We start from the raw sequence: 21,446 nt of genomic DNA, 5'->3' as shown, positions 1-21,446 counted from the left end.
AGAAACTGTAACGGAATCTGCTGCTCTATATAAGACACTGTAACGGAATCTGCTGCGCTATATAAGACACTGTAACGGAATCTGCTGCGCTGTATAAGACGCTGTAACGGAATCTACTGCGCTATATAAGACACTGTAACGGAATCTGCTGCGCTATATAAGACACTGTAACGGAATCTGCTGCGCTATATAAGACACTGTAACGGAATCTGCTGCGCTATATAAGACACTGTAACGGAATCTGCTGCGCTATATAAGACACTGTAACTTTCAAGGGAGTGGATGTGTTTTGCAGAAGCTCCTGAGAAGGTAGAATCCCAGTGCACAGCGAGAGCTCCCCCCTCAGGCCTCCCCAAGCCAGGGGACCTCTGTGGGGGTAGAGTGCAGGCAGGTCCTGGTGCCGGAGGGCCTGCTATATCATGGTGAAAGGCAGAAGACGTGGGGCTGTGTGCCCGTCCAGGAGGAAAAACATCCCTGCTGCTAGTACATCAGCAGCGGGAACCTCGGAGGAAAATGTGCAAGGTATGGAGAATGTCCCCCCGGATGATTCCGGAGGTACCCCAGTAGCAAGCCAGCTGCGGGGGGAAATAATGGAAGAACCCGGCGGGGGAGCAAACGTCGGCGGCGGCAAAATAGCGGCCGCGGGGGGACAAAGCAAAGGAGACCTACCATCTGAGGTGGAGGATGACCTCATAGTGTCTGAAGAGGAAGATGCCAGTGAGATGGAAAGTGAAACAGAGACTTTTGTCAAAATGGGTCTAAAAGAGCTACTCATTGAATCGAAAAGGATCCACAGCAGGTTATATCATGCAAAAAAGAAAAGAAATACCTGTCGTATATGGGAGCGTCAGACATGGAGAGATCGAATAATGTTACACACTAACTCCTGTTCCAAAGTTAAAAATCAAATATCTATCAAAATGAAAGAAGAAAAGGAAAAAAGTCAATCCTTACCAGCAGGAGAAGGGTTAATGGCAGTCCAGGTGATGCAGGTTTCACCTGCAGCAGCAGAAGGCAGTGATGACATCATCCATGGGGGAGGGGTACTGCTCCAGGCTGATCCTGCACAGAGAGTGGAAGAAAACAGCCTCATGGAAACAGAGGCCAGAGTGCAGATTGACAGATTGCCATTTGTGTATGAAAAAAACTGCCAATCCAATCCAGAGGGAGAAAGACAGCAGAGCATGATGCAGATGGAGAGGATGGAGGAAGAATCTACCATCCAGCCCAGATCGGAGGACCCCCAGGAGGCGGTGAGTATGGAAATCGTTATGTGTGAGACCGAGAGAGACGCTGCCTTCCTGGGGACACCAGAGGTCTTGAGATCTAAGGCGCATGTAATGTCAGAAGTACTGCCGTCGCCCTGTGAGGTCCTAACAGCGGGGGGAAAAGCAGCGGCTGCTGATAGCGCTGTTCAGGACCGAAGGGAGATACCAAAGACTGTGGTTGCGACTATCTCCAATAAATTTAAAGACTGTGTTATGGACAGTCAAAAGGCTGGACCAAGTAATGTCCAATTCATTGAGAAGCCTGTTTCTTTTGCAAAAGTAAATGCTGATAATGTTTGCTTAGGGCATGAGAATGGTGTAAGTGGAAAAGTGTCAGCAGTAACAAAGGCGGGAGAACTACTTACGCAAGGACAAAAAAGACTGAATGTGGACAATTTAACTGCAAGAGAAAAAGCTATCTTTAAAACTGTGTTTGGTCAGATTGGTGCGCCTGTGGGTGCTAAGAGTGCTCTAAAAATTATTGCAGACCAAGTGGAGAAAAAGTCAGTTGCTGACATGTCAGCTGAGTCTGTGTCGACTAAGATTAAGACCCCAATATCGTATGCAAAAATATTAAGTGGGGACGTAAGGTCTAAAGATAATAATGCTAATCAAGAGAATGCACAAAAGAACTCATATGGCAGAAGGCATTTGTTACAATTTAAATGGGTTGGTACAGGGCCTGTACCGTCGCAGGTTGATTTTTTGAAAATGGTGTTTTCCTTAGATTGCTCAGCTGGAGACCTCTCTGCGTGCATTCATCCAGACAGGTCTCCTTTCTTTGACCTAAGTTTTCTTTCACTCCATAGAATGCATAAGGTCTTTGAAGAGTGGGAAGAGAGGAAAGGGGAGGAAAAATTTGCAGATTTTACAGTTGTTGCATCCTCATCAAGGCCTGAGTATGTAAAACTGAGAATACTGGTACGGAATGACCTAATTCCTGCACATGACATTGAATTTTGGCTAAGTAGGCTGTGTACAGTCAAAAGCAAATTAGTTAAAGTGGGTCACACCCTGGGTGTATGGGGAGGTGCGTGGTCTGCCCTGGTCAGATTGGCGCAGGAGGAGGGCAGGACCGTGCATCTTCCATCCGCCGCATACATAGGCCGGGATAGAATTCAGATATTCTATCCCGGTCAACCCCGCACGTGTTTTAGATGTGGCTTGGTGGGCCACACAAGTAGTGAATGTGGCGAGCAAAAATGCAATTTGTGTGGTGAGACCGGGCACACATCTAGCACGTGCAATAAAGTTAAATGCAATTTGTGTGGGGAGGAGGGCCACCCATATAGCAGATGTCCCAATTCTGTAAAAAGACCCATAGGAAAACAAAGTGAACATACCCCTGTCACAGTCCCATTTTCAAAAGTGGTGGTGGGGAAAGATAACCAAATTCAATGGTGCAAAGGTGTAGAAGAAAAGGAGGAAGATTTCCAGGTAGTGAGAAGAGGGAAGAAGGGAAAGCAGACTAAAGAGAATATCCCTGGTCACCTTGACCTCTCAAACAGATTTTTAATATTTTCAGAGAGTGAAGAAGAATCAGAGAGAGAGCTGGGTGAAGGAGAAATTATCAGGGAAAAAGAAGGGCTAACTTTCAAGTCTGGTGAAAATAAAAATAAGAGAAGCAGAAAAGTAGACAAAAAACAAAAAATTAAAGACAGACAAACTGAACAGAGAGAAAAAGTGATGACAAAACATAGAAAAGGGGCGGACGTAGTGAGAGCGAGTGAGGAACCAAAAGAGAAAATTGACAAGAGGGTGGCTGAGAAGGAATCAGAGGATACAGAAGAGGGCGTTCTTGGAAGGGCAGAGATCCAAAGAGACAACCCAGCCGGGTCCTTTGTCCTTCCTGAGAATGACCCAGACACTAAAAAAGAGGGGAAGCCACCTGACCCAGAAGTGAATAATGATGGTTTGTCTGAGGATATGGATGTGGTTGCAAATGTGGAGGGTGAAGGGGAATGCAAGGATGGTGAAGGTAAAGGTGAAGGTAAATAGGTATTATGTATACCACTATAAATCTATTTATGGATCCCCACCTCATCAAATGTGCCACTATAAATGTGGCCTCTATATCATCAGACAGGGCTCGGCTTATGGCCTATGATTTTTTAAAAGGCAAGGATTTTGACATACTTTTCCTTCAAGAGACTAGAACGAGAACTCTGGAAGTGCTTCACAAAGCCAAAAGAGAGTGGACAAGAGGCCCCTCTTTCTGGTCTCTTGCAGCCGAGCCCTACAGTGGAGTGGCGGTGATTTTTACCGACAAGGTAACCGTAAATAGATTCATAGAACTGGAAGTAGGAAGATGTATGGTTTTGGACATCAATCTTAGAGGGCAGGACCTAAGGCTAATAAACATCTATGGCCCCCAATCTCCTTGGGATAGGAAATGCCTTTTTAAGTTGATAAAACCTTTCCTATTCACAGCCCAGCAAGTCATTTTTGGGGGTGACTTTAACACCGTCATCCGACCGAAAGATAGAGGAGGGTCCAAAAATAATGGGACTCTGGGCTATGATGCAAATTTTTTAGTTAGCATGGTACAGCAGGCTGGTCTAGAGGATGTTCATGTTAAACATTTCCCAGACCTCACGGGTTACACTTTTTTTAGTGGTAGCCGTAGGTCTAGAATAGATAGGTTTTTTGTTAAAAGAGGTTCCAAAACTCTTCCCCCCAAGGTAGAGCCAGTAGAATTCTCTGATCACTGTTTTTTTTCTTTCTCTTTGAATGATTCTGAGACCATTCAGAAAGGAAGAGGCCTCTGGAGGTTGAATGCTGAGCTCCTGAAGGACGCAAGCGTGATGCAGTCTCTTCGAGATCTTCTGTCGGATCATGAATCGCTGTTGGAGGCTGGATGGAGTAGATCTGAGTGGTGGGAGGTATTGAAAAAGAAAGTCCAGGGTTTCTTCAAAAGGCTGGTAAGAAAGAGAAACTTGATAAAGAACAATACCTACCTTGCCTTAAAAAGGGAACTAGATTTCTTGATCTCTGAGAATGGAGATGGTGGGGAAATCTCCAGAGTGAAGTCTCAGATGAGAGAGTATCAGTATGATCGGTTGGCTTCTTTGATCTTGGAAAGGGATTACGGTACTTACCACTCACCGGACCCCTACCAGGATTGTGGGAAGAGAACTGAGGTTAAAGAGATCAGAGGCCTTTACGATGGACAGGGTGTGCTTCAAGAAGGGAAGGAAGGCATCCTAAAAGTCGTTAAGGATTTTTACTCTGACCTTTTGTCTGAGAAATCACTGACCAGAGAGAGGATGGAAACTTTCCTGAGGGAAACCCCAGGTCTGGTCGATCCAGGTACCTCTCTTGATTGTTTGAGCAACAAAATAAGTGTAGAGGAAGTTAGGGAAGCGATTGATGGCTTGTCATCAAAGAAGTCACCCGGACCTGATGGTCTAACATCGGAATTCTATAAGGAATTATCTGATGTCATAGCTCCCCGTCTCACAGAGGTTTTCAACACCTGTTTGGAGGAGGGTGAACTCACTCCTTCCATGAGGCGGTCGGCACTTATTTTGTTGTTTAAAAGCAAAGACCGAACTCGTATTGAGAACTGGCGCCCCATAGCCCTTCTCAATACAGATAGAAAGATTTTGGCAAAAGTTTTCTTCAACAGAATAATGGAGTTCTCAAGGAAGCTCCTTTCCCCCTTCCAGCACTGCACCGTGAAAGGGCGAAGCACTTTTAGTGCGGTTCTTGGTGTCCGGGAGGCCGTGGAACGGTGCAGGGCTGGAAAGATTGGGAAATATCTGCTGGCATTGGACCAATCCAAGGCCTTTGACCGTGTCAATCACAAGTACCTCTGGGCTTTACTGGAAAGGTATGGCTTCCCAGGGAAAATGGTAAATTGGCTAGAAATTTTGTATAAGAAGGCCGAGAGCTTCCCTCTTGTCAATGGTTGGGTAGGGCCCGCCTTTGACGTGGACTCGGGAGTACGTCAGGGATGCCCCCTGAGCTCTCTCCTCTATGTGTTTGCAATTGATCCTTTTGTTAGGAGGATTGAAAACAGCACATTGGAGGGATTGCAGCTGGCTCCGGATTTCACATTGAAGGTGACAGCCTATGCGGATGATGTCACCATTGTTCTGTCATCAATGGCAGAGGCAAGTGTCATCGACCAACTGGTCCAGATTTATTCTGAGGCTTCCGGTTCAAAAGTGAACAAAGACAAGAGTGAAGTTTTCTGGATGGGGGAGGGAGGGGAAGAATTTCCTCTCCCGGACACTTTCCCAGAGGCCAATGACACCATAAAAGTTCTTGGCATCCAATTCGACCATGGCGATTATGCCTCTGCAAACTGGGAGAGGAAGCTTGAGGATGCAACCAAGAAAGTGAGCCTATGGAAGAGACAAAAGTTGTCTATGAGGGAAAGGGTTGATATATGCAAAACCTATTTGGTACCTATGTTTTTGTATGTCAGCTATGTCTGTTGCTTGCCTCAATCGATGTGGTCTAGGTTATGTTCCTTGTTTTTTCAAATGTTTTGGGGAAACAGAATGAACATGGTCAAGAGGGGTATCGTGTACAGGTCGAGGGCAGAGGGTGGCCAGGACATGGTTAACCCTGTGGTCTTCTTTACAACAGCTTTTCTAAAGCTGAACATTGGTAGCATCTTCTTGGAGGACCCCCCTCGATGGGTACAGGGTTTCATGAAATGGTGGGATCCCTACTGTAAGGCTTGGATAGATGGTGGTCGCTTGAAGAAACCCTGGTCTGGGCGAGAGTACCTCCCGATCTACGTGATTCTTGCCATCAGAATGATTTCCAAGTGGGGCTTGGCGGTGGGAGATGTAAGGGATCTCTCAAGGAAGGAGTTGGGGAAGAGGGTCTTGCAGATCTACTTCCTGGCCCCACTGGCTCTGAAGGACTGCCCAGGCACCGTCTGTTTAGCAGGGTTGAAGTTGCTCAATGACCAGCGGATCCCTCTGAAGTTTAGAGACATTGCCTGGCTTTCGTTCCTAGGGAAACTCTATGTTAGGGGGAACCTTAAATTTAGAAGTGCCGATGATCGTGGTTGTCCACGGGAGGAGTGTCTGGGAGTGGAGGAGACGGTAGACCACTTCATTCTTGAGTGTCCCTTTAATATTGAGGTTTATAGAGCAGTGTCGACCTCCCTAGGTATCCCTTGCCTTTCGGGGCTCAGTTACCCGGAATGGGCCTATGGAGCATTCAAAGGGTATAAAGGGTTTGATTTATGCACTATTTATATAGTTAGCTTAGTGGTCAGATACCACACGTGGAATGCACGGTGTCATATCGGACTAAGAAAGAAAATCCTTCCTCTTAGGACGGTGGTGGGTTTTATCCTACAAGATGTGAGGGTGGTGATGGATAGGGAAAAGGAAAAGCTGGATGCCGTCAGTTGGTCTCGTCTGTGGGGTCAACTGAAACCTCCTTAGTAGGCGGTATCCAAACTGATCCTGGACCCTCTGGGATCTTTCCACTTTTCTAACACTAGTAGTAGGAATTTTTCATTTTCAAAAGGAAAGTTTTTACATACAACTTGCTTGCATAAAACTTCTTTACCTTATTTATGTTGGTGGAGTAAATGGAAGGGGGGAGTAAGTGGTTTGGATGAAGTGTCTTGTGGGTTTTGGCTATGTTTGTGAAATTTATGGGATATAGAGAAACACAGGGTGCTGGTGGTGGTTGGGTGGTATGAATGAGTAGGAATAAATGTAGAATAACTGTGAAGAAAATGGGTGAATAAATAAAGATTGTATGGTGTAGATAATCTAGAGGCATGAAAGACAGACTGCCTGGGGTGTATGGGAAAGAATGAGGAATAAATGTGAATGAATGGACTCAAATTTCTTGAATGAAATATATTGACATAAGACGAAGTGAATCGTTATCATTTATACTGAGATTTATAGTATATTTAGGAATGTTTTGTTTGAAGTTATAAGCGGACATGCTATTCTTTAAGTTATCTCTTTTGGCAATTGCATAAGTTTATTTTTTATATTATTTATTTATATTAATATGTATATATGTATAAAGTTTTAAATGTTTTATATAAAAGATGTAAGCTTTAATAAAAGAAGCATGGACACTGTAACGGAATCTGCTGCGCTATATAAGACGCTGTAACGGAATCTGCTGCGCTATATAAGACGCTGTAACGGAATCTGCTGCGCTATATAAGACGCTGTAACGGAATCTGCTGCGCTGTATAAGACGCTGTAACGGAATCTACTGCGCTATATAAGACACTGTAACGGAATCTGCTGCGCTATATAAGACACTGTAACGGAATCTGCTGCGCTATATAAGACACTGTAACGGAATCTGCTGCGCTATATAAGACGCTGTAACGGAATCTGCTGCGCTATATAAGACGCTGTAACGGAATCTGCTGCGCTATATAAGACGCTGTAACGGAATCTGCTGCGCTATATAAGACACTGTAACGGAATCTGCTGCGCTATATAGGACACTGTAACGGAATCTGCTGCGCTATATAAGACACTGTAACGGAATCTGCTGCGCTATATAAGACGCTGTAATGGAATCGGCTGCGGTATATAAGACGCTGTAACGGAATCTGCTGCGCTATGTAAGACGCTGTAACAGAATCTGCTGCACTATATAAGACGCTGTAACAGAATCTGCTGCACTATATAAGACACTGTAACGGAATCTGCTGCGCTATATAAGACGCTGTAATGGAATCGGCTGCGCTATATAAGACGCTGTAACGGAATCTGCTGCACTATATAAGACGCTGTAACGGAATCTGCTGCACTATATAAGACACTGTAACGGAATCTGCTGCGCTATATAAGACACTGTAACGGAATCTGCTGCGCTATATAAGACGCTGTAACGGAATCTGCTGCGCTATATAAGACACTATAACGGAATCTGCTGCGCTATATAAGACGCTGTAACGGAATCTGCTGCGCTATATAAGACACTGTAATGGAATCTGCTGCGCTATATAAGACACTGTAATGGAATCTGCTGCGCTATATAAGACACTGTAACGGAATCTGCTGCGCTATATAAGACACTGTAACGGAATCTGCTGCACTATATGAGACACTGTAACGGAATCTGCTGTGCTATATAAGACACTGTAACGGAATCGGCTACGCTATATAAGACGTTGTAATAGAATCTGCTGAGCTATATAAGACACTGTAACGGAATCTGCTGCGCTATATAAGAACCTGTAACGGAATCTGCTGAGCTATATAAGACACTGTAATGGAATCTGCTGCGCTATATAAGATGCCGTAACGGAATCTGCTGCGCTATATGAGACACTGTAATGGAATCTGCTGCGCTATATAAGACACTGTAACGGAATCTGCTGCGCTATATAATACACTGTAACGGAATCTGCTGCGCTATATAAGACACTGTAACGGAATCTGCTGTGCTATATAAGACGCTGTAACGGAATCTGCTGCGCTATATAAGACACTGTAACGGAATCTGCTGCGCTGTATAAGACGCTGTAACGGAATCTGCTGCGCTATATAAGACACTGTAACGGAATCTGCTGCGCTATATAAGACACTGTAACGGAATCTGCTGCGCTGTATAAGACGCTGTAACGGAATCTGCTGCGCTATATAAGACACTGTAACTGAATCTGCTGCGCTATATAAGACACTGTAACGGAATCTTCTGCGCTGTATAAGACACTGTAACGGAATCTGCTGCGCTATATAAGACGCTGTAATGGAATCGGCTGCGCTATATAAGACGCTGTAACGGAATCTGCTGCACTATATAAGACGCTGTAACGGAATCTGCTGCACTATATAAGACACTGTAACGGAATCTGCTGCGCTATATAAGACACTGTAACGGAATCTGCTGCGCTATATAAGACGCTGTAACGGAATCTGCTGCGTTATATAAGACACTATAACGGAATCTGCTGCGCTATATAAGACGCTGTAACGGAATCTGCTGCGCTATATAAGACACTGTAATGGAATCTGCTGCGCTATATAAGACACTGTAATGGAATCTGCTGCGCTATATAAGACACTGTAACGGAATCTGCTGCGCTATATAAGACACTGTAACGGAATCTGCTGCACTATATGAGACACTGTAACGGAATCTGCTGTGCTATATAAGACACTGTAACGGAATCGGCTACGCTATATAAGACGTTGTAATAGAATCTGCTGAGCTATATAAGACACTGTAACGGAATCTGCTGCGCTATATAAGAACCTGTAACGGAATCTGCTGAGCTATATAAGACACTGTAATGGAATCTGCTGCGCTATATAAGATGCCGTAACGGAATCTGCTGCGCTATATGAGACACTGTAATGGAATCTGCTGCGCTATATAAGACACTGTAACGGAATCTGCTGCGCTATATAATACACTGTAACGGAATCTGCTGCGCTATATAAGACACTGTAACGGAATCTGCTGTGCTATATAAGACGCTGTAACGGAATCTGCTGCGCTATATAAGACACTGTAACGGAATCTGCTGCGCTGTATAAGACGCTGTAACGGAATCTGCTGCGCTATATAAGACACTGTAACGGAATCTGCTGCGCTATATAAGACACTGTAACGGAATCTGCTGCGCTGTATAAGACGCTGTAACGGAATCTGCTGCGCTATATAAGACACTGTAACTGAATCTGCTGCGCTATATAAGACACTGTAACGGAATCTTCTGCGCTGTATAAGACACTGTAACGGAATCTGCTGCGCTATATAAGACACTGTAACGGAATCTGCTGCGCTATATAAGACTCTGTAAGGGAATCTGCTGCGCTATATATGACACTGTAACGGAATCTGCTGCGCTATATAAGACACTGTAACGGAATCTTCTGCGCTGTATAAGACACTGTAAATAAATAAAAATGAAATGAATAAAGGACCATTGGAATTTTGGCTCCAACTCATCCCCAGTGTTTACACTTTCCTACCTAAGAACAGTATCCCGGCCTATGAACCCAGCCCCCCTCTGAAGCCTAACATCTGTGAATGAAGTCACTATCACAGCCAGATCAGCCACCTAGCAATACAGGCCAATGCCAGAAGGGCCAATGAGCTGACCACTATTGATTGACAGTCAATAGGACAACATTGCATTAAGTCAACATGATCAAAAGTTCGATACAAGCAGAAAGTCAACATGAAAAAGGTCAACATGTGTTTTTTGTGATTTTATTTTTCAAAAAAAGGACATGTTTATGCTTTACCATCCCGGTGTACCCCAAGACTTGTGACCCATAATGTCCACATCCCCAGTTTCCCCTGTGCACTCGAAATGGGGCCTCAGGTGGAGGGGCAGGGCCTTGAGGAGTGGTGGCTCCAGAGGCGGGACTGCAGCACAGTTCAAAATTCAAATCAAGTAGCCACTGCCAGTGATTCAGGTTGTAATGGCAGTTGGTGGCATTTCCCTATTTAAACTCTGGACTTCTGGACTGTCCTACAGCGGTGAGCAAAGGCTTTCCCAACCTCCCGCCCGCGGGGCACTGTATCTCGTGGGTGTGTCCAAACTAGTGGGACTGTCGCCCTGTAATCGGAACAGTTGGGATACACGCACACAGCGGTAGCTTAATCAGACGCGGCTTTCAGCATTTATACAGGACAAAAACCGTCAACAAAAAGCAACAATGAATCAACGGTGTGGTGCAAACATACTGAGCAGTGATGCGGGGAAAGCAGGGATGGGGGAAGGGGGGGTGTGTGGATGATATTGAAGGTGAAAATGAAGTCTGTGAAATGAGTGCATTATTGTTCTGTTGCGAGGACAGAAAATGTTCCAGGCTCTTTGTCAGAGACACCGGATAATTCTTGTGTACAATGTTTCTCTCCGCCACTATACATTCAATCAGTTTCTTTTGTGTGTAAAGAGGAAGTCTCAATTACCTCCCCAAATACACAACGAGCATCCTCAGCCGCCGTTGTTTTCTCCCACTTACATTAATTCATGATTGGAACAATTGATCTTTTCTAAATAAAATAAAAAAAAATTGAAGTGTAGAAAATGTGTTTTATAAGGGTCCTCCTGTGAGACATCTAAGTGACCCTTCCAGCGTTTAAGACCACAATAATTACATTTCCTGTAATAACCGCTGTGTAAATATGTCACGAAAGGTCACAGAGGTGGAAAGGAAATTATACGTTATAAGGGCGGATTATTTTCCTTTTGTTCCTCGGAAAGTCTCAATGAAAATGTCTAGGGCTTGATTCCAAGTCTATAGGTCCATATCATACTTGCCTACTTTTGAAAACTAGTTTCAGGGAGATTGTAGTTGGTAATAGAATTTTGCACAGTGCCCCATTGAGCGGGCGTGTCATGCTCCTTCAAAAGGGCGTGTCTAGTTCCATATATGGAGACATTGTGAAAAGAGATTGTGAACGTGGCCCCTAGAAGCGTGGGTGTGTACTGCTACATCTGAGGGGAATCTTATACAATGACTCAGATCCAAATGTAGATGAGCCCCAAAGCCGTTAGTAAGAGATACTAGACTTGGTAAAGTGCTGGGAAATGGTGCTGATGATTCAATGTAACTGTATCTGTCTCTCATTCATTTTTCCCCCAAAATGTTACAGTGTAATGTGGGCTAGGTGACATGAGGGAGATTGCTAGACTAATGAGGGAGAGAGGGAGATTGCTGCTATGTCAGGGAGTCTCCTGCAGAATGCAGGAGGGGAGGTAACTATGATGTAACAGTGTAATGTGGTCCTGGTGACCTGAGGGAGATTGCTAGACTAATGAGGGAGAGAGGGAGATTGCTGCTATGTCAGGGAGTCTCCTGCAGAATGCAGGAGGGGAGGTAACTATGATGTAACAGTGTAATGTGGGCTAGGTGATATGAGGGAGATTGCTGGACTAATGAGGGAGAGAGGGAGATTGCTGCTATGTCAGGGAGTCTCCTGTAGAATGCAGGAGGGGAGGTAACTATGATGTAACAGTGTAATGTGGGCTAGGTGACATTAGGGAGATTGCTAGACTAATGAGGGAGAGAGGGAGATTGCTGCTATGTCAGGGAGTCTCCAGCAGAATGCAGGGGGGGAGGTAACTATGATGTAACAGTGTAATGTGGGCTAGGTGACCTGAGGGAGATTTCTAGACTAATGAGGGAGAGGGGGAGATTGCTGCTATTTCAGGGAGTCTCCTTCAGAATGTAGGAGGGAAGGTAACTATGATGTAACGGGATGCGGTCATTTGGTCTACTGCATTATGGTAGACAGTCATTAGGTCGAATCCATTAGGTCGACATGCTAAAAGGTCGACATGACTCTAGGTCGACATGGGAAAAGGTCGACATGATTCTAGGTCGAAAGGTCATTAGTTCGACAGGTCATTAGTTCGACAAGGTCATTAGTTCGACATTGTCTATGTCGACATTCACAAGGTCGACATGGAGTTTTTCACTGTTTTTTGAGCCAACATGTGCCGACAGGCGGTATTTCATGCCCTACCATCCACTAGGGCGTGGTGGGAGAATAAAATAGTGTGCCGAGCGTAGCGAGGCACCGTGCCCGACGCATAGCGAGCGCAGCGAGCGATGCGAGGGGATGCAGTGCACTTTAAACTGTGTCCATGTCGACTGTGTTGACATTCAGGTAAAAAAAACAGTGAAAAACCCCATGTCGACCTTGTGAATGTCGACATAGACAATGTCGAACTAATGACCTTGTCGAACTAATGACCTGTCGACCTAGAATCATGTCGACCTTTTCCCATGTCGACCTAGAATCATGTCGACCTTTTAGCATGTCGACCTAATGGATTCGACCTAATGACTTTCTACCATAATGCAATAGACCAAATGATCCCAACCCGATGTAACAGTGTAATGTGGGCTAGGTGACATGATGGAGATTGCTAGACTAATGAGGGAGAGAGGGAGATTGCTGCTATGTCAGGGAGTCTCCTGCAGAATGCAGGAGGGGAGGTAACTATGATGTAACAGTGTAATGTGGGCTAGGTGACCTGAGGGAGATTGCTAGACTAATGAGGGAGAGAGGGAGATTGCTGCTATGTCAGGGAGTCTCCTGCAGAATGCAGGAGGGTAGGTAACTATGATGTTACAGTGTAATGTGGTGCTAGGTGACATGAGGGAGATTGCTAGACTAATGAGGGAGAGAGGGAGATTGCTGCTATGTCAGGGAGTCTCCTGCAGAATGCAGGAGGGTAGGTAACTATGATGTAACAGTGTAATGTGGTGCTAGGTGACATGAGGGAGATTGCTAGACTAATGAGGGAGAGAGGGAGATTGCTGCTATGTCAGGGAGTCTCCTGCAGAATGCAGGAGGGTAGGTAACTATGATGTAACAGTGTAATGTGGTGCTAGGTGACATGAGGGAGATTGCTAGACTAATGAGGGAGAGAGGGAGATTGCTGCTATGTCAGGAAGTCAGCGTTTGTGGGTGTTGTCCAGCTGTTTTCTGGGAATGTCATTAAAATCGCAGGAATCCGGCGCAGTCATTGTTCCTTACACACTTGGAAGCACCAGGTGACCGATAGTCCTGATTAATGCTACAGACATACAGTAATAGTCTGCATTGTCTGCCTGCAGTTTCTATAAGGCACTGTAAATCCTCTACTCTGCGACAGACTTTAGGGGGCCGATTTATTAAAATAGTTGTTACTAAAATAATATGAAAAGAGGGTGATTTCACACCCTTTACATGTTATTTATGTATCACCTAAATGCAGTAAAGGGCTTTTCGAGCAAAACTCCAAACCCTTCCATTCGAAAAAAAAATTTTTAGTAACCACATCTCATTTCCCTTACTTATAAAGGGAAATAAGATCTGACTGAATTTACAAAAAAAAAGTGATAACAATGCCAGTCTCAGTTGGCGAATCACAGGGCTGACTGTGAATCTCCTACCCAGGCACAGCTTTCTCTGCCCATAGGCAGTGCACGGACTTGAGAGTGTGATCAGCTGCATACAGAAAGAGACCCTGTCATCTTTGCTCAGTGCCCGCCTGCGTCTGGTGAGCACCGGCGGACAGGGACTCCACTGCACTGGGACGCACGTGCATCACATCCACACGTGCATCCCAGTCTCCCGGTGCAGTAAAGCGACGCTATAAAGCTTAAACAGGGATAAAATGGAGAGTGATAAACCATCAGCCAGTCAGCTCCTACCTGCCATGTCACAGTGTTTGAAAATTGACAGGTAGTAGCTGATTGGTTGGGGTTTTGTCACTCTCCATTTCATCCATCTCACCCTCAGTGAGGCTGTTTCTGAAGCACCTGTACTAAACAACAAGCCCCCACTTTACACTGATGAGACCCAAACAGAGTGAAACAATCTATCTAATGGTGACGGCATTATGCCCCAAATACTCCATTGCCAAACCTTTGATTTAAAGACTGCCGAGAGGTATGCCGGGCCCCGGTAAAATTTAGGGGCCGTGGCCTAATCCTGGGAGGCATGGTCACCTCCGGCAAACACTGTAAGGTCAAGGGGGGGAGTGTTATTGCCCCCACCCCTGGCCCCTCAGCATTGCAGCTGCAGCACACACCTACAGCATGTGCTGACAGCAGGCTCAGCATGACCTCTCACGCTGTCAGTGAGACACTCATGCTGAGCCTGCTGGCAGCACAGCACATGCTGTAGGTGTGTGCTGCTGCTGCCCGGGAGGGATGGAGGGGGCATGAGGGTCGGACCAAGACCCCCACCAGGCCACCTCTTGGCGGCCCTGAATATCCGTAGCAACAGCTTATTCCCATCTTCCATGAAAAATAGTTTGATTTTTATTTAACACTTAAACTTGATCTTTGATCTTTGGTCCATCTTGCTCTTAGTGCGCCGAGTGTTACAATATTATTATTTAAGAGAATTATAAGCTTTCATAAGAAACTTTATATTTAAAATCATTAATCGTTATTTAATTAACACGCATTAACCTACTTGCCTTGTCACCAGCTGAGAGGACGGGGAAAAACTCATTACAAATTATAGAACACTTTGACACAGTATAAAGATATTTATTATCAAGTGGCTTCCATGACCTCTGACCTCTGAGAGATAACCGCTATTGGCCTATTGCTACACCTGCCATTGGTTGGTACAGAGGTCGCTGGCAGCGTAAATGTCATAGAGGTGCCTAAATGCAATTATGGATATAGCGACATATAAATGTATATGAGTAATCTAATTCTCTCTGCACCTGTTACATCTGCCCCACCTGCAGTGCACATGGGTTTGTCCATTTGAGAAGGAATTTGCCTTTGCGAGTGAACCAGAATCAAGGCTTTAAACCTTGCTTTTGGATTATCCATAGGGTACAGTATGCAGTCATAATACCAACCACCATTGGCCGACAGTCAAAATACCAACACGTTCAAAATGCCAGCTTGCATCATGCCGATACATTCAAAATGGCGACATTTAAAATGTCAACATGCCAAAAAACCCAACATGAAATTTTCATGATTTTTTTTTTCTTTGAAACCGACTTGGGGGGGAGATTCTCTAAGCTAAAAATGCGGTAAAAACCCCGTTATCTGGGTTTTTACCGCATTTTGGGATGCTGTAAGCATCCCCCGCCATAGAAGCCAATGGGGCAACCATTGGCTTCTATGGTTGCCCCATAGAAGCCAATAAGCTTCTACCGCATCCCACCGCCGCCCCGCAACGACCCCCCGCCGCCCCCGCACGGACCCCCGCAGCCCCGCATCGCCACCTCACCTTTGTCCGGGCAGCACAGAGCTGTGCTGCCCGGACCTGTGACCTCCTCCCTGCACTGATCCTCTTCCGGGTGCAGGGAGGAGGAGAGCCCGGCGCAGCAGCAGCAGCGCTGGGTGTGGGAGGGAGGGGAGAGCCGCCGGGACCTGCTGGGACCCGGCGACTCTCACCGCAAAGGACAGCTCTTAACGCAACAGCTGTCCTGTGCTATAATTATCGCATATGTTAGAACATATGCGATAATTATAATTGCGATGGGAGGCGAAGGGGGGGGGGGGGCGGAGATTCTTAGAGAATCCCCCCCTTGGTCTTATCTCACAATCCAAGTGGGCATAGAGTTCGATTATAATATTGTACTGACGGCAGCGAGGAAAAGTGCCCGAAGCATGGCGGTGCATTGTCCGTATCGACATAGACACCCCCCCAAACAAAATAAAAATATATAAAACCATGTCGTTTTTAACATGTTGACATTTTAAATGTCGGCATTTTGACCATGTCACTCTTATCCATGTCTGCATTTTGATGCGGGTGCAGGGTGAGGGATGCTGGCGTCAGCGGATGTCAGCTTCCCAGCCCACTTCCTGTCCAGGCACCCAAAGATCTAAGACACCAGCGAGGTGTCTTTGCAAAACGAGAGATTGCAAAACCATTTGATGGCCGGTGACCATCGGCGGCGGACGTTAGTGCGGCGGCGTTTAAATTACTTGCAAGGCTTCAAAATTCACAGCCATAATAAGGAGCGTTGCACGGCCAGATTATCCAAGAGGCGACAGGGGCGGTTGTCCCAGGGGCCCCCACGGACTACTTTATGGGGGCCCCCAGGGACAGGCAGCACACTCCCAGAGGGACCGGTCCCTCTGCCTCCCCGTGCTCTCTCCCAGCGTTTGCCCTGCTGCCGATCATTGCTGATTGGTCAGCAGGGCAGGACCCCTGTCCCAGTGGCTGCAGACAATAGGGCGTATCTCCTCCACCCCACACATTTGTTGCCCAGGGCCCCACCAGCTTCTATCCGGCTCTGGTTCATCGTTATGCTAAATTACCGAGACTGTCAGTTTGCCGCAGCTCCGAGCGCGGTTAGTATTCTGCCTCGTCTTCCTCATAATCACAGATCCAGGTGATTTCAGTTATGAAATAATTAGGAAATAAAGAAGGAATTTCAATGCACCTCCTTTATATTCTCCCCGGCTCCTGCTGATATTGGGTTCACTTAAAATGACCTCAATGCAATTTGATTCTAAAATGTACAAATCCACCCCAAATCCCGTCTGATTTGTTAGCGGTGTTCCAGCGTGACCCCCAGCTATTTACCCAAAGTGATATGTCTGCAAATGACAAATTACAGGATTCTGGCTCCGGAGCGGAATGTGGAAGATTAAAATTCCGGCTGTTCCATCCTGTTTTATTCACTGGCACCAAACCCTATAACATAAGGCACCCACTGCATTGTTATCAAGGGACCATCTACCAAATGACCCCTTTCACTTCGCAAATGCTGGGTCGCAGCTGGGATTTGGACACGGGTCCATAGCAGGAGCGGTCCGGCATTTGCGGTGTTTGCTGCTTACAGCAACGCTGGTTAATGCTGGGTCGCTGACATCATCTGGGGGCTGGCGGCGGTGTGTCAGACGGGAGTGCGCTGAGATGACGCTGCTGCCTCCCCCATAGAAGTGACCAGGACCTATGTTTGCACATGCCATTGGAGACTGGTCTGAATCAGTCCCTTAGTTACATTTGCTCAGATGGAAAGTACTGCCTGATGTTCCGGAACTGCGTATGGACCTGTGATGGCACAGCGATTTGTGACGCATTCCCAATATTGCTCTGGTCTTTTTGCCTTTTCTCTGAATAACAATCTATATGCTGAACTAGGCCCTAAAAGGCAAAATATTCCGATTTTTCTTTTCACCAGCAGCCACTAGAGGGCGACACACAGAACTGTTTCATAGTCACTAGATTCAGGCGCATCCTGCTGTAGCCATCGGTCCTTTATATTTCAGGGGTGCGACATAAAACACCTGTGGGACTTTTTGAGGCGCACCCATTGCTTTGGTCGGGTTTAGCCTATGCGCAGTTTAACATGATCACAACGAGCTTCATCTGTGGGGGAAAAAAATAACTATTGAATAGGCAGAGGCATTGGAGGGGCGGGGCAGCTGGCGTTCGGGAAACCGGGGGCGTGTCACGATGCAGTATCTCTGGCCCCATAATGCCCCCTGCTACGGCGAGTCTGAGTAAGGTCCTAGTTTCTCAGGTTTGTGGCCGCAGGAGACTAATGTACACAATGTTGATGTAAAATTATAATCACGCTGTGGGGCCTGAGCATGCGCGAATATGCGCAAAACCCGGAAGAGAGTCACACTCGCCAAGCTGCTCGCTCCAGGGGAGAATTGGTGTGGGCAGGAAGCAGCAGCAGAAGGGCAATGCCCAGCATCTTATGGGTATCCCCATAAAAACAGCAGATGTACAGGGGTCTTACATCTGCAAGCGCTGGAGAAATCATTGGTACTTATGTAATATCTGGGCTCCCGTTTTTCTTATGAGACCGCGTCCATAATACATAAGTACCAACATCTATTCACATGCCTGCAGGGGATCGCAACGTACATGACATCAGCACCCACCCTCAATTAGGTGATCTGCGGGCATCTGAAAAGTGAGCGAAGGCTACAGAAATCATTCGATAGTCAGCGATTATAGAATGATTTCTCCTCCGTTCCACTTCATGCGAGGGGACGTGTTTGTGCACACATCACCTCGCACACCAGTGACGGGATTCGGGTGCTGAAGGGCGGGTATACGCACGGGCGGCCGACAGAAATTACCTGTACACTAGGCTGCGATTACGTAGTCTAGCAAACAGGTGTGAATCAGGCCCCTATACTGCCATGATATAAATAACATAAATAGGAACAATACAGTAACAACAATGATCTCACTATAACCTAATAATAAGAAACAGAACATTATAATAACCTAGCAATAATTGTATGAAAGCTAGTTATTCCCAGTAGAACGTCGCCTTCAATATGTTCCGTAATGCAGTTTGTAAAACAAAAATTGGAAAATATATTGATCATTCAGAAAAAGAAACATTTATCAATGTATGTATTTAACCTAATAATAGTGTGTATCTGCCCCAGCTGCAGTAGAGACTCCGCAGGAACGGACAATGTAATAATGGTTTTACCTTCCTGGAAACTTCTGCGAGCGCAGGAGAGGAAGTCATATGTATAACTGTACAGATCAATAGCCAAGGTTAGTGCAGCTGACCATAAGGACAGATCAGTGTTTCGCGTCCCGAACCCTTATTGATCTCCAGTTATTGTTTGTTAAATAGTGGGAATATCAAATGTAGAAGGAAAGGAATGTGTTTACTGAGCGGGTGACATCGGCCAGATACAGTGCAGACACAATGTATATATTTATGGACGATGCAGTCTCTGCAGCCAATCAGCTCCTACCGGTCATTTGTCAAAACCAGCCTATAACATGGCAGTTAGGAGCTGGCTGTTTATCACTCTCCACTCTAACAGAAGCCCCAGAATCTTTATTTGGATTAGTATTCTTCTAGGACACCGAAAAATATATTTATAGCGATGACCAATTAGCACATCGCCCATCAGAATGTCAGCGTGGTTACACGCACTATGGGGGTGATTCGGGTATGATCGGTCCTTTGCAAATTTGCTGCGATGTTCTGGTCTGCATTTGCGTATCGGTGAAAATATACATGGGCAGACTCACTGTGCGAACACTTTCGACGAGTATAAGACTACCGAGGTGTTTGCACAGAGGGGGGTGGGCAGGGGCAAAGCAGTGGGTGCACCCAGGAAAACGCTAAGTGCCCCCATGTGAATGCAGGCAAGTCAGAGCCTACATGGGGCGGGGGCTGACATCACATGACAGCAGCGCCCTCCCGAATTCAGACATCTCCGAGCCAAATAAAATTCAGCCTAGACTGACTTTTATTTGCAAACATTGGGCAAAAAAAATCCTTCTAATCAGGTGGCAGGCCTACGGTAAGGGGTGCAGTATATAAGCCCGACAGTCGGGATTCAAACAGTCATTAGTCAGACGTCGGAATCCCAACTGCACAGCGTGGGGAGCGCAATGAAGCCCCTTGCGTGCTCGCTGCGCTCGCCACGCTGCACTTGCCATGCTGCGCTCGCCACGCTGTGCTCGCCACCTATTTTATTCTCCCTCTATGGGGGTCATGGACCCCCACGAGGGAGCAGTCAGAATTCCGACGTCGGAGGAATGACTGTCGGAATCACGACTGTCAGGGAGCCGCCCGGCACCCTACAGTAAGTAGGTCTCAACCTTATAATGACAAAAAATATATATATATACTATAAACTGTGCTTATAACAAAGGTCTGAAATGATACCCAAAATTTAATTTATAAACTTTTATTAAAAAGTATATTATTTATAAATATAGATCACAATAGTCAATAGACGGTGGCCACCTATAAAATTCTACATAAATTTCCAACAATATGGATATTAAATTTATATACTGTATATATATATATATATATATATATATATATATATATATATATATACAGTATATGATCCAATATATTGCAAACAATTCTAATTATAAACAAAAATGAATTGTTTAAAAAACAAAGGTAAGACCAAAACGTTTTTTTTGTGCGCTTATCCTGTACTTGTAGTATTCCGGAGTGTCCGCACTAGTGTTAAGCGCAGTTTATGGTTTATATATATTTTTGGCCTATGTCGATAATGACAGAATGTTGAAAAATATTTTTACTTTCATTAATGATTTCAGGGTGAGAGTTATGGATCGGCTTCAGTGGCGTATAAGTGCAGTGTGCGTTGTGCATACGGACCCTCTCCGCGTACGCTGCGCCCATTTTTCTAACACTTACACTCTGGAGTCCAGCGATTGTGGTAGGAGCGCTGCCGAAATTGCTGGAAAAATGCCATGGCGGCGGCCATTTTACTAGCGATCTGCGCAGACGCATTGGAGTCTTAGCATTCTAGTGCTCAGACTCCACAGCACTGGCAGCAGCAGCGGGATATGGTCGGCTGGTCGACCTAAAGATGGTCAACAGTCATTCAGCCGACACCACTAGGTCAAGATACTGCAATGTCGACATGTGTCTAGGTCGACATGGGGTTTTCACTTTTTTTTTGAGCCGACATGTGCCGACAGGCGGTATTTCATGCCATACCATCCACTAGGGCGTGGTGGGTGATTAAATTACTGTGCCGAGCACAGCGAGGTACCGTGCCAGAAGCATGGTGAGCCCGAAGCATGGCGACCTAGTGGTGTCGACCGCAGTCATTCAATCGACACCAATAGGTCGACATACTCCAAGGTCGACATGGGTCTAGGTCGAAATGGGACAAGGTCGACAGATCATTAGGTCGACACAAGCATTAGGTCAACATGGTCTAGGTTGACAGTCAAAATGTCGACATGGGGTTTTTCACTGTTTTTTGAACCAACATGTGCCGACTGGTGGTATTTCATGGC

The 21,446-nt window shown here is 45.8% G+C and overlaps 1 protein-coding gene across 1 annotated transcript in view; it reads left to right on the top strand.

Annotated features, from left to right (window-relative positions):
* Window positions 1-1,025: 1,025 nt before the first annotated feature.
* Window positions 1,026-21,446, top strand: part of PCDH11X (protocadherin 11 X-linked) — a 1,005,792-nt gene continuing 985,371 nt past the window's right edge. The window contains exon 1 of the mRNA XM_083160344.1: window positions 1,026-1,253. The gene's annotated coding sequence lies outside the window, so the exon portion shown is untranslated. The remainder of the gene's footprint in view (window positions 1,254-21,446) is intronic.

The sequence above is a fragment of the Crinia signifera genome, chromosome 9, assembly GCF_055691185.1.
Source record: "Crinia signifera chromosome 9, ASM5569118v1, whole genome shotgun sequence".
Classification (NCBI taxonomy): Eukaryota; Metazoa; Chordata; class Amphibia; order Anura; family Myobatrachidae; genus Crinia; species Crinia signifera.
The sequence above is the reverse complement of the archived record's forward strand: the minus strand, read 5'-3'. Positions and strand labels throughout refer to the sequence as shown.